Source organism: Homalodisca vitripennis, unplaced genomic scaffold, assembly GCF_021130785.1.
Source record: "Homalodisca vitripennis isolate AUS2020 unplaced genomic scaffold, UT_GWSS_2.1 ScUCBcl_4865;HRSCAF=11290, whole genome shotgun sequence".
Lineage (NCBI taxonomy): Eukaryota > Metazoa > Arthropoda > Insecta > Hemiptera > Cicadellidae > Homalodisca > Homalodisca vitripennis.
In genome coordinates, this window is record NW_025780975.1 from 30,971 (window position 1) to 45,327 (window position 14,357).

The following is a 14,357-nucleotide window of genomic DNA, read 5'->3' on the forward strand; positions in this document are numbered from 1 at the left end:
TATAGACATCGGAGCGATATTCGGTGAATCATTATTAATGTTTGAAAATGATTCCTTACAATAATAATACTTTTGCCGCTTAAAGCTATAACTAACAACATTACAAAATGTTTTACGTTATGGTCATCAGCTAGGGGCATAATTAAATTGCAATAGGCCCAAAGTAATATTGGTTTTACTAGTAAGTTACTAATTTTCTTTCACTTTCAAAGTTATAAAAAATGTAAACCCCTATAAGAAAATCTTGTAGTAAATTTTACATATTAAGGTATAGGACTTATGTTTGTGTTTTATGATGAAAACGTTAAAACTATTTTCTTTGCTGGCTGTATAGTAGGCCTTATGTCAATTTTCGTCTGCAGCCATTTTAGTTCCTCTAGAAATGTGAGCACTGTTGTGAAAGCATGTGGTATACACAGTGAGTCAGGTCAGATTCTCTGTCCCTCTAGTGCTAAACTTTGTCTGGATTTTCGATTGGGTACAAACATATGATTGAGAAGTAGTATAGGAATCACCTCATGTCCTAGGTTTCATTTCTTCGTTGTATTGAAGTGGAAGTGGCGTGATCGACGGATGGAAACGTAATACTATTCGTTCTGTCTGTAGGACAGTGTAACTGTTTTTAAAATAATGTCATAGAAGTCTCCTGGATTACAAAAATTCAAATGAAATGGCAGTTTCAATTAGAACATATTCGTGTAAAATAGTTCCTGCTATTCAGGTTATTTCAAGTAGGAAAAATTTGCATTTGTATAGTGATTCATTACAATCAAGACCCAGTATTGCAGGAGCCATCTCTAGATCAGTATTTCTTAACCAGGTAAGAATTAAAAGCTCTTATATGCTTACCTCAAAATTAATCTAGAAGCTGATGAAACAATGTCTTATCCCTACTGTTCAAAGCCTTTTGAAAATACTATGTAGATCCTAAATAATATATAGTAGGTAGCTAGTAACTTATATTCAATATATCCTTTTTGTCAGAAAGTTACGTTTTAAAATTTGTAACCGTTACACAACTTAAAAAATTACTAGGCCTATCACAATTCATGGCTATGGCTGTATTGAGCTAAAGATATTAGTAAGTTCGTTGTAAGTCTTGAGGCTATTACTGCCTTGAACTGATATATGTAATAATCTGCAGTTAGCATAACACCGCGGGCGGTGGTTATATATTGTATGGTAAGCTGAGAACACAGTATCAGCAATGTAATCGAGTGTTAGTATCATGAAGGAAGTAATATCAATGGCTGAATTCCTTTATACTAAGGGTAAATAATAAAAAGCTGAAGTCCCTGAAATCATGCTGTTTTCTGTATCTCATCGAAAACTCTTCATAGAAAGGTCCGGGTACGGTCCAATAAGCGGACCCGGTTTTTTATATCGAAGAATATAATCATCGATACCTAATATTCGCATATCGAATCATAGACTATCAATCGATATAAAAGTAATAACAATCATATGTTTAAATTAAAATGTGAATTTAATGATAACAAATAATAAATGAACATAACCAAAATCAGGGAAAACTCATAACTTTAACTAAATGAAACAGAACGAAAACGTTTTTACTAAAGTTGTGTCCACCATTACCTTCTTTTTTTGCATCTGAAGACGACCATGTTAGCTCCTCTGACAGTTACATTTGTTTACCTTTCCACAAATATCACATAATGGATTCTTAGGTACTAACCCAACATCCTGAAGCCATAAAAAAAAACATATTTTATCGTCTTTTAAAGCAATTTCGTGAAGCTTCCTAAGATTTACGGCCATTTTAATACACAATGTTACGTGAAATTTAAAATATTACCTTAATTGTATTATTTGAAAGTGTTTACAGCTGTTCATATAGATTATTTAAGTTGTTAAAAATAATTCATCAGTATCGATTGATTATATCGATGGTTATGATTAAGTAATATCGTTTGTCAATTTCGATATAAAAAACCGGGTCCGCTTATTGGACCGTACCCAAAGGTCCTACAGATTTAAAACAAGTTCTCTTAGTCAAAAAACTAATTTTAGAGTGAAGAGATCAAAATTTAAGGTATTACTCAAATTCTAACTTTTGTATCGATTTAAGAGGTAAACATGGTAGAACAAGAAACAACGCAGAATAAATAATTTTGTAAACAAATAAATAGGTACATTCTTCAGTATGCAACTAAACACATGCGATAAAGTTACTGTATTCGTAAGATTTTTGGGTTGGTACCTTGGTAGGCTGCAGTATAATAAGTGGGCCACCAACACAATCAGATTATGACTATCAAATGATTTGAATCTTCAATATTCAAAACCAAAAGACTAAAAGCAAACTTTGGTTAAAGTATTTGGAGTGAGTGAATAACTTTCAATAGGCATTCTTCAGAGTCTCCACCCAACACAATTCACTATTCCTCTTTTAAACTAAATTTATCATATGGCCACCATTCTTTCTCTGATAGACATGAATTTTTGCACACTCAAAAGTGTCTTCTCATCTTCAAACATTCATAATTTGTCTACACATCATATTAGTACTGCTGTTTGTTGCTTTTAATTATCCTCTGCACATATAATTTCCTATTCTCAAATGTTTTAAACATTTCTGAAGGTGTTAGTTTAGAATAGTTTAAACTGCTGGTATATTAATGCACCATTCTCAATCTCATGTCTTGTCTGTCTCAATAATTTTCTTAACAGCAGTAGCAATATTACCCTTAGTAATATATAAAGGTGGTCTGCTTAAACGTGAAGAATCTTCCAAGTGAGATTTCTTTAGCAAAACCCAATACTATGTGAATACTTTGTTAGAATGAGGACAATCATCTCTAAGTATAGAGAAATGTCTGGTAAATATTGATTAATAATTAATCAGCATTTATCAGATTAATCTCTAGCAATATTTTAGTGTGAAATTGCACTGTAGTCAAGTTTTTACCATAACATGCCTACACCACAGTTCATAACAAATAACACTAAGTTAATAGTGTACCACAGCTATTGAAAAAATAATACTAAGACGAGAGTGCAGCTGCAGTGAGGCTAGAGCAGATCTTAACATGAATCTGCAGCTAGGGTACCTGTTCCTTAATATTGCAAAATTTGGTACTTTGTTATTATACCGACCACACCCTATTATTTCTGACAACTGGTGTATTTAGTTGTGTTTTGTTCAATAATTATATAGAACCATCTCTAGTGAATACAACTCAAACATTGTTTACTCGCACAATGCTCCTGACAAGACCCTGCCTAACCGCCAACTAGACTCTGCCCAGAGGCTGGCCCGCCTCGCTGACAGCGATCCCTGTCAATGCCTGCTGGACAGGCATTTGTGGCATCAGACTACTGTGTTCCAGTGTGATCTATTTGTGTGTTGCTGAATTGCGTATGAAAGATGGGTGGTACTATGAAAATCTGGGACTTGCCAAGAAATGAAGAGGGAGCAATAGGTTTTTTTCAACAGAATGAGTTGTTGCCTGCATTCAAACAGTGCGCGAATGTTTACGTTCATGACGTGACATTGTATTCTTTTGAAAACGTCCCCTTTTGGAAATGCACAACAAGACCATTCTTGAAGAAAGTTGGCTTGAGGGTGGGTTCATCGTTTCAAGGTTGTTGTTGTCGCATACCGTTTGTGACCGCTGTTTGTTTCATGTACAGCTGGGTGTATGAGCGAGCTGACATCAGTGAAGTGGTGTTAGACATGGCATCAAAAACTGCTGTTGACTGGAACCATTATATGAGCGAGATGTATGTTTGTTGGGTTGAATCATGAAACACCGGCATGATGGGAGGAAATGACAGAATGGTAGAAAAGAGATGAGAGTTTTTTTTTACAAAATGGAAAAATAATGCTGGACGTATATTGCCACAACAGTGAGCTTTTTTGGCAGTTTGTGTAGGGAAACAAGTGAGAGATTTCTTGTTAGAGTACCTAACCGTGGAGTAAAGACATTAATGCAGCAAATTGCACTACATATTAAGCCAGACAGCACTCATGTCAGATAGCTGGAAGGGGTTATAAAACTCGTGAATTGGAGGCAATGGTTTTACATATTACACAGTAAATCATAAATACAACTTCATGGACTTGGAGACCAGCACAAACACACAGTAAGTCAAAAGGATGTGGGGGTCAGCTAAATGGTGAAACAAACAACATCGTGGCCATGACATGATACCACCTCGATTCTTACCTACCTGAGTACATTTGGCGGTTAGAGGTGGCGGCAGAGCGCTGCGGCAATCCATTCGACACAATTCTTGTCGACACTGTCCAGTTCTGGTCGTCCCAGTAAAGCGGCACACCATCCATAAATATTGTAAGTTTATATTTTTGTCAATAAAGAGTTGTGTTTCAGTTTGATTAGTTTAGTTTCTCTTTATTTGCCTTATTTTCAGAAATAATAGGGTGTGGTCGGTATAATTCCAAAGTACCCAAAACTTTCCTAGAATCCTTTTAAGCTTATAAGATGAATAAAAATGTTTGTTTCAGTTTTTGTGCAAACGAAGATTAAGAAGTATTTCATCAATCCGATCCATAGAAGACTATCAGTTTGAAGAAGATCAAAATGAGTTCAAACCAAAGTTGAATATTTGTAATAATGGGGAGCAAGCATCCTTTAGTTTAAATCTTCAGATTAATTCATTCCAACCTTCATTAGTATACACTAATAAAAGAGCATGTAGGAAGGATAGTCTTCTACCACAAAATGGGCTCAGGGAGACATATCTTTACAATAAATATTCACAGTCACCTTTATTGTTTGGTATATAACTTCAAGCCCTTTCATTTCTGACTACGAGAAGCAATGATATTGCTATCTGAGACAACAAAGGAACCTTCGCCAGAGCCTCCAAAAAATGAAAGTGGAAAACCAACAGCTGATCAACTTAATGTTGTACATAAAGTATTGTCAAATACGGTAAGCTGAAGCTAATTTAGTGTAGTGAATAGTTGTTTAGATAAAATAGTACTTATCCAAACAAACGAATACTATTCAATATTTCATGTACTGTTTAAAACACATTGAATTGTAAATGTAATTCCACACTAAGCTCTAATGTCACTAATGCCTTATCTACTTGCAGTGTAAAGTTTATAAATTTGAATGGTATTTTACAACTTGATAACAACTAAATGTTATAATTTTATTTCTTAATTTTTGTTTCAGTTACCAAAGCTTTTTGTACAACCACTTGATTATTCGATTTACCACCAAAACTTGATATTTGAAAACAACATAAGAGGCACAAGAACAGTGTAAGTATAGCACCTTTTGCAATATTCTTTTTTAAATATTTTATAATATTTTATTGACATTCTAGCAATTGTAGTTATAATGGTCAGTTAAATGGTTTAGGTTTAATGTGTCTGTATTAGATGAAGTGTATTGTTAGATACGTGTACTGGGAACCCTAATGTGAACAGGCCAGTAAGTCAGCAATGTATTCTGATGAAATCAGAGACATCTGCAGTCTCTAAAAATAGTAACCTCTGATAAGAGAGATATATTTTACCTTCATTAATTATTGGTTTTTAGACAAGTAACAGGTACTTTGAATATTATATGACCTTCATCAGGTTATAGAATCATAAATCAATCCTGTGGGAGTTAGAGTTTCCCATTAAGTGCCTTATACCCGGATGGAAAATGTGAGAATGCCTACTGGATATTCATAGGTGATGGTGAATTAAGTTAAAGTGATATAACTCTTCCATATTATTAAAATGAAATGAAACAAGAATAACATTTTTAATACTATGGGCCAATAAAAATATACCACTAAAATTTCAAATCTTAGCAATATACAATTGTCTTTCCAAACAATTTTCTTCCACTATCATATCATATCACCAGATATGATATGAATGTAGATGAATAAATAAATACTTTTTACACAAAATTAAAATTCCTGTTACTTTTTAAAACATACTTTGTATACTTGCAAATAAACATTATTTTGCATCTGATAATGTTATTTTCTTATAACACGACACTTCTTGCATTCTGCCATCATGCACAATTGTGCTGCAAGAAAGTTATTGAGATTTCTTACACTATATAATTATTATTATTATTATTATTATTGACTTGTTTTAGGTAATTTGTGAGTATTATGTTGCTCCAGTTACAGTATGTGAATAAAACTATATATACATAAAATGTATAAAAAATATGGTAAATATATAAATAATAATTTTTCAACTATTGTAACGACTTTTTTTATTAACTAATTTAAAAAAAATTGTAATACAATAAAACAAAAACAAAGAATAGTTTTTGTTAAAAGTCTTTAAATTAGTTTTTAACATATTTTATTGGTTTTAATGTTCGAAGGCCAGTAGTATAAAGCAAGTTTTCCATATGTTTTTAGTGACCAAAATTGGTCACTATATACATAACATATAAATATACACAAAAGACATTACCTTTCCTCTGTCACATTATATCTTAATTTGTAATTGTATCTCTTATACTAACCTGTTGAGGATTAGCTGAAAGTGGCTCCAAAAGAGTATGATGGTTATAAACAGTATTATCCCAAAGGAGTAATGATGGTTTAACTTTGTAGTATTGACAGTTCATGGTCTTTTTCAAATAATATATTATGGCTGTATATGTTCTCTAGTGGCATTCTTCTGTACTGTTTCGACTATGAAGTGTTCAAAGTAATTATTGCTGTAAGGTGCTGGCTCCTAGCGCCAGAATTATAAACAAAACTTTGCCACTAATTGTCCTGTAATTTCCTCATGCCAAGTCCTTTTTTACGCTATTCTCTGTTCTTGCAATACATTGATCATTGATTTATGGTGCTGGCTCCTAGTGACAGGATGATATAAAATGAAAAATAATTATTAATCAAAATGCTGCTTTTGGTGCTCAAATATAACATTGGAGTAAGAGTAAAAGAAAATAAACTGCTTATGACTGCACTAAATGTGAAGCAGTACTTTATATGCACCTATGTTTAAGAAAATTATACTTAACCAAAACTCTAAAAAATAAAAAGGAAGGAATTGTTTTAAATCAAAGAAAGTTTTAAAGGCAATATGAATAATAAGTTAATAAATGTTGATTTTTTTATAATGTTAAACATAAATTTTGAATAAATATACAACTTAAAAGTGTTCTTTACTCCCTGGAGTCCATTAATGATACTTTTGCCTACTCTAGCTAGTAGACCCTAGACAGGTTGACAGTTATAGCTGTCAGTACTCCTCAACAGGTTAAAATTCAAGAGTAAGTTTAATTATTTTGTAGATCTATATTTGTGAAAAATATAAATTGATTGATTAATATGTTATTCATTGAATTAAATCATGTTTTTGTTTGGGTTTCTTTAAAACCATAAGTTTTATCAGTAAACCTGCTTATTTTTTCAGGGGTATTTTCCACTATGTAAGGCAGATTGCTCTGTTACGAATGATTGGTCATTTTAAATTTGCTTACGTCAAGTTTGACATATTGAAGATAACATCTCACCCAGAGGATGGGAACTGTTAAAGTTCGTTGGAGGATTAGAGGAATTTCTGGCATGAAAGTAAGTAATCCTTCATCGTTGACTTACTCTGAACAAGAATATAACCTTATCAATTAATCAAATAAAAATATCTTACCATATTAAGTCATAATCAAGATTAAGTCTGGTTTCAACATTTTATTTTGTGCAATTTAGTAATCATTATAATGCCAGGTTTTATTTTTCAGAAATTTCTCTAGACTGTTTTGTAGATTTATGTATAGTTTACTACCTATTTGTCAATTGTGCAGTTGTAAAATAATGTTCAAACTTGTGCACAGTTTGTATATGATGCTAGCTGTGTTCAAACTTTTTTCTTGTCTGCAGAATTTGTAAATAAATATACTGTGTATATTTTTACAATATATGGAGTAAAACTCAGTTTTTAGTAACAGTTTTATAATATAATGTTTAGTATCACTGTATTATACAAATATAAAAGAAGAAATAATAAATGATATTATTATAATTAAAGAAACTTAATGCAACAATTTGTCTAATACAAATAGATGTGTACACAGTTATTCAAAAAAATATGTTAAGTTTAAACAATACTTTTATAATTTATGAATTAGTGTTCTGATATAAACTTAGTAAAACAGCTAGTAGAAAAAGGAACTTAATCCGAGTTCGAAAACCACAAACTAAACAGTAGAGCTACAATAATGGGAGTTGTATTAAAATTTAGTACGTTTTTCTGTGTTTAGACATATAAAACAAAATAATTTACATACCTACAACTTCTGTTTTTATGTTGATTACAATAAAAACAGATACCGGTTTTTGCCACTTTTCAACAGAACTGCAACTTTAAAAATTCATAACTCGGAAACTTGCTTTGATTAAGATCAATCTTGTCTTACTCTAAAATCAGAAGCCAGTTTATGTTGCATTCTCCAGGTATTGTTTCTAGTGAAAACAATGTATGCAGTGTTTATTATTGACTGAAACAAATGCTTGTGCTATTTACTGTTTATTCTTTTAAGACTTTTGTAGTGGCTCACAGTATGCCTTGAATATTGGAATAATTTATAAATAAAATACTTTAGTTAACTTTTAAGTGAAACTTTATTTTGCACTATACTATTGCACAAAAACTTGACTAATATTTAGTGGACTGTATCGTAATGATCAACTAGTAAAATAATGTGATATTTAAACTAGTCAGCAGCCCTCTGTCCATAAACTATGTGAAATGTAGAAAGCTGCTGCTGCTTTCTACCCTAGTGTGAGATCCAAAAGGACTCAGAGCCTTTGTCCTGGGGTGAAAGTATTGTTCTTCCCTTAACACCCCAACAGACCCTACCATAAATATGGGGGTGACATCCCTTGGTATATGGCTCTACTTTCTATTCTTGTCTGGGGATGATAGCTTTGAAAAACAAGCACAAACACATTAGAAAGAGACCTTTGTCATAAATATATTAGTGATGTTACCTCTAATATTCTTCACTACACCAACTCTCCTTTCCAACAATGATGTGACTACACTAAGATATATTAAAAATTACATTAAATATTACTTAGAAACATAAAATTAACTATAATTAAATAAACAAATAAGGTGAAAAAACCAAGGTTAGGCCATTAACAACTTGATTTCTTTTCATTATATGTATGCATAACATATTTCAATAAAAATATATTTTATCCAAGAAAATCATTTTGTGTTGTAATGCTAAGTAATCTAAGTAATTAGCTGTAACCAGCATCACATTTCTGATTTTATACTTTAGCATTTAAAAATAAAATTATTATATATATATATAAACACACACACACACACACACACACCTAGACAAATTTATCGTGCACACTAAAATTTCTTAAAAATTTAATAGTAAATCAGTGTTAATTTAAAGCTTATGTTAATATTTGAGTTTAAAAAATTATTAAGAGGTTAAAAAATACAGAGTACATGAAAAATTAATATTATTTCATCATAGAGTAAGAAAGATAAGAAAATCTAAAGTAGAAACAAAGTAATAATCATTAAAGCACTTCTTTGTACAATGATAATTAAAAGGCTATTTTGTCAGTATTTTGTTTTGCTCAGCTTTCAGCTTACCAATGTTACTAGATGCTAACACAACTTTTCAGCTCTTCCTAAACATGCTCTAATGGATTAAGGTCAGGACTTCTGTGCCGGCCCATTCCTATAGTGGCTATTTGGGACCTCATGGAGTTAGTGCGCCTTTATGACCCATACATTGCCGTGCATAAAGATGAAGTCATCTCAGAAAAAGGGGGTTTGTTTGCATCATTATGTTGTTTACGAAATAAACTTATTGAAATTAAATTTGGCTATTGCCACTTATACAAATTTAATTAATGTAAATAAAAGTCGTTTTACAGGTATTTGCTTCTTCCGATCATATGTTAGTTCGGTTATTTAAACGGCATATGTGACAGATACGGCCAGGTATAAAATAATTGAATTGTAAAAAGTAAGGGCTCTGTGGTGCAATGGTAGCACATTCACCCTCGGCAAGTGAGGGATCCGGGTTCGAGTCCCGGCGGAACAAGTACTTTTTATGATTCAATGTTTATTTAAATTATATATAATTATAATATTGGCATGGGCAGGGATTACGGAGTATGCATTCCTGCGCTAAGCATGTTTAGCACAACTCATTGCTAGTTCTAGCTATTTTGTTTATTTTGATGACAAGTTTCAGAAAACAATAGCCTGGGGTAAAATCATTGCTATTATGTCAGCTTATAGTGCTTGGCTATTTACTTTCTTCCCTTTTTCTCAAACACACACACATACATATACCTTTTTGAATTGTATTTTTAAATGTAACCACAAAAACTGAAAATGTCTGTTGCATAAGTTTATTTTAAAAGTTTCAAACCCTTTAAAATAAATGTTTTACTGTTTCTTAAAATTTATAAAATTTCACGGGAAAACAGTTACAGTGTTGTATTTAATGTTTTTAATAATTTCATTGCCCTTTCAGAAAGTAAATATTGCAAGGTTGGTAGTTGCATTTGCTGTAAATATCTTACTTTCTCCATATTAAAAATTTCATATATGGCTTTAAAAAGATATGCACCCCTACCCCATCGTCACATAAAGAGGCTTACATGAGAGCTTTTACTCCTGTATTTGTAATTTTTCATTTTAGTCTTAATTGTATTTCATTTTCAGGTCTTTTTCAACTTCTGGAAATTCAACATACTGAATATGAAAGAATCTGTTGAAAGAGAACAAGAATCGTAAGTTTTTAAATCTGTTTATCATAACATAAATCTTATTTTTTATTAACGTTAAAGGAAAAAATATAGTTCTTGCATGGTTTGCTATTATAAATTTCAGATTATAAAAAATATCTATTAAGTTATAAGATTTGAAACTGTAACAGCCTATTGGTGCCATGTGGACACACCAGTACGTACAGTATTTTCTCAGAGTTTGGTACTCTCACTCAATTACCGAGTATGATGAGGGTTATACTATATTGAAGTCCTTGCTATGAGGCTTCAAAATATTCACCTCAATTTTCAGCCTACAATGCAATAGGAAAATAAAACAATTACTTTAGGAGTATAATATTATTGTATACATCTCGAATAGTTTTTTGTTTTGTAACTCAGTAGTTTCCAATTTCTGTTGTCAGATATTTATATATATACTGTACTAGGTAGGAGTTGGCTAGACCACATGTCTCGTTAACAGGCTTGAACGCTGAATGTGCATGCAAAATCTGAAGTCATGTACATTTCATTACTTCATCTGCGAGGTGTTGTACAGACAGAGAGGCAATCAGACAGAAAAAAATATTTTAATTCCCAGGCAGGCAGAAGAGAGAATTTTTATCCATCTACTAAGAGACAGGCTACTATGAAGCTCAGTCAAATTCCATGGATGAACATGCTAGATAATCAAATTCGATGTTGCTTATATAGAATTGTAACTTTGTGGAAAATTGCAAGGCTATAGGTCAGTTTGTTTTCAGATATCATGCAGAGAGACAGGAAAGAAAATTTCTTTCCTCCTCCCCAAGTGAAAGACTTTGCTAACATTCAGCCAATGAAGTGATAACATGTAGCAGAAATTTATTAAAAATAATTAGTGTTATCTTAAATAAAGTTTTCACTCACTTAGGTAAAGTTTTGGTTTTTATTTTGCTGTAATTGTAACTTACATAACAATTTTAACATAAACATACAATTTTTATATTGCAGGTGGTACGATGGATTCTCTGTTTTTCTTTGTCGATGGTGAAGGAAAAGTATTCAAGCATGTGGTCGATAAGGTAAAGCTAAACACACACAAACAATTAGTTTTATAATTATGGTGTTTTTTTTTTTTTTTATTTATTCATAAGGAGAAAAAAATAAGTTCAGTTTACTAGTCTCAAGTGTAGTAAGAAAAAAAGTTGTGATATAAAGCCAAGTCTAATGCATTGGAAAGTGACAAGCTTTCTGTCTATGTAGATTTAGTTCTGTGATCCTTAAAAAAAATTATTTCAAAGGCTTTTCATTTACAATGTGAATTGTAGGTTGGCTAAATGCTATATTTTAAAGACTAACTATGTTGGAGATTCAATACATATTATTTTCAATTTTGTTAGGTTGCCCAAATTTTGAAAACCTTACAAGATAAAGAAAATGTAAGAACAAAACATTATCATAATTGGGTTAAGTATTCTAAATTGATTTTCAGTTTTTACTTTTTAATGCCTAATAACTAAAATATGAATGAGTATTTTTCAAACTTTTGAACTGCCACCATCTTAATTATTAAGAGATAATGAATAATGTATTACAAAATTTATATGAAATTGCTTAGTTTGTAAAAAAATTCTACTTTTAGTCTTAATGTTAAACAGTAACAGAGATAAAAAATATGCACACAATAACAAACAACCACTATATTGACAATGTTTTATTGGTTGAGGATGGGCTAGTCAGTCTGTTGAAAGAATAAGTACTACCTCTGTATTCATTTTTATTTGAATAAATTAACCCCTAGAACTGTTAATCGACATAATTATGTCGGGTTAATGCCGCTTTTGTGGTGTTAACCGTCAAAATTTTGTGTCGATCAAAACATTCCCTCGTATAATTACTTTTTATTAATATACCTCCGGTAACGTATCGATATAATTCATGCACCATTGGATTCGGGAAGAAAAATGCTAAGGAACAGATGAGTTTTATTCCTCTTTGTATTATGGTTATGACGTAGCAAGCTTGTTATTTTGAACGTAAAAGAAAACGCGACGCCGTTTGTTGTGACCGCCATATTGCCGCTGCCGTTCTGTATCCACTTTCGTGCCGAGCTGTGGATATTTGTAAGCTTTAAATAGTTTTTACGCGTGTTTTAGTGTCGTATTTAATGTGTAGTGTGTTGTTTTGATGTCGTAGTAGTGTAAACATATATATTTTTTAGAATAAATTCAATTTCTATTTACTGAAATATGTTTGAGAAATTACCGGCTTTTGTGTAGGCTATGGCCAAAATGACTTGGCTAAAAATTCATTTCACATAGTTTGTTATTGTTTTCACTTACTAAACGTTATTTATAGCACTCTTTTTAGCTCTGAAGTAACTATTTATTTTTGGTAAATAGATAGTTTTCACAATAAAATATTTATTTCCTGTAATTTTCTTTGGTTATATATAATAACTGTTTGGGTTATTCTATATTTTTTTCAATATCTTAGTTATATTTATAGTTTTCTAACTACATAATATTTCCTATTACTTATAAACCATAAAATTTATAAATTTGATATAGTACAAGCCTTAGAAACTATTTTATATTTTGCTGAATGAAAATTTTTCGCAAAATTTTTGAACAATGGCAAAATTTAACTTTTTTTACTTTTCAAAAAATAATTTATGGTAATTATTTCATTATACTGTATATTCTATTTTATTTCTAAGTAATAAAATATGCAAAATAACATTGTATTCATAGATAAATGTATTAGCAAAACTTGTTTTACCCAAAGTCTTACGTGTACACCCGATTTTCAGGATTTATACGCATCGTGCTTTTTGTTCTATAGCTTTATGATGCTTTCATAAATGTGTATAAAGTTTATGTTTTTCTGAAACTAGATAAAAATTTGACACAGAATGGCTATCTCACTTATAAATATTTTCACTATAACTTCATTTTGCTGGGTATGGTCCCCCCAATTTTAAGAAATATTTTTCGTAAATTTTATATTTGATTAAAAAAAGTGTTTATTAGAAATTTTTGATGGTTAATTTTACAATATAGTGCAATTCTACGTTTATTCTGAACACAAAACATATACACTCTTATTTATATTGCTTTTATTTTATATTTTTAATAATTTTTTTAAATAAAAACCTTGCGCGAAGCTCCAAAACAGCCTTGACTCTACAGGATGAAATGACCGCCAGTTCTAGGGTTTAAAACAAAATAGTTATAATGTTTATAAGCTTGCAAATATGTAGCACAAGTTTTATATAATACACAACACACACACACACACACACACACACATTTTAAGATTAGTAGTTTGGGTTTTGATCAACGAGAATGAAAAAAGCCTTCTGAAATTCTGGGTGGTTGCAAGGGGTAGATTTCTACAAAATCTAGGTAAAATAATGTCAGTTTAGGTAAAATATAAAAATGTTTATCGAAAAAGTTGCAAAAATTCATTTCAGATGCAACCAGACCCAGAGGAGAAAACAGACATAGTGAAACCTACTCTGGCAACTAAGATGGCGTTGATGTTGGGTCTGACTCCGCTCGACTGCCTTGTGTACCCCCATGTGGATATCTGCTCTGAGGGAGAGTCCAGGTGTTTGTCCGACGCCATGCTGCCTCTTGACAAGTCGAATGGGCCCC

The 14,357-nt window shown here is 31.4% G+C and overlaps 1 long non-coding RNA gene across 1 annotated transcript; it reads left to right on the forward strand.

The window, feature by feature from the left end:
• Window positions 1-475: 475 nt before the first annotated feature.
• LOC124373116 lies at window positions 476-14,284 on the forward strand. Its single transcript, XR_006923407.1, has 7 exons — window positions 476-820; window positions 4,490-4,919; window positions 5,169-5,257; window positions 7,382-7,539; window positions 10,673-10,740; window positions 11,710-11,780; window positions 14,174-14,284. It is a non-coding gene; the product is annotated as an uncharacterized LOC124373116 (long non-coding RNA).
• The last annotated feature ends 73 nt before the right edge of the window (window positions 14,285-14,357 follow it).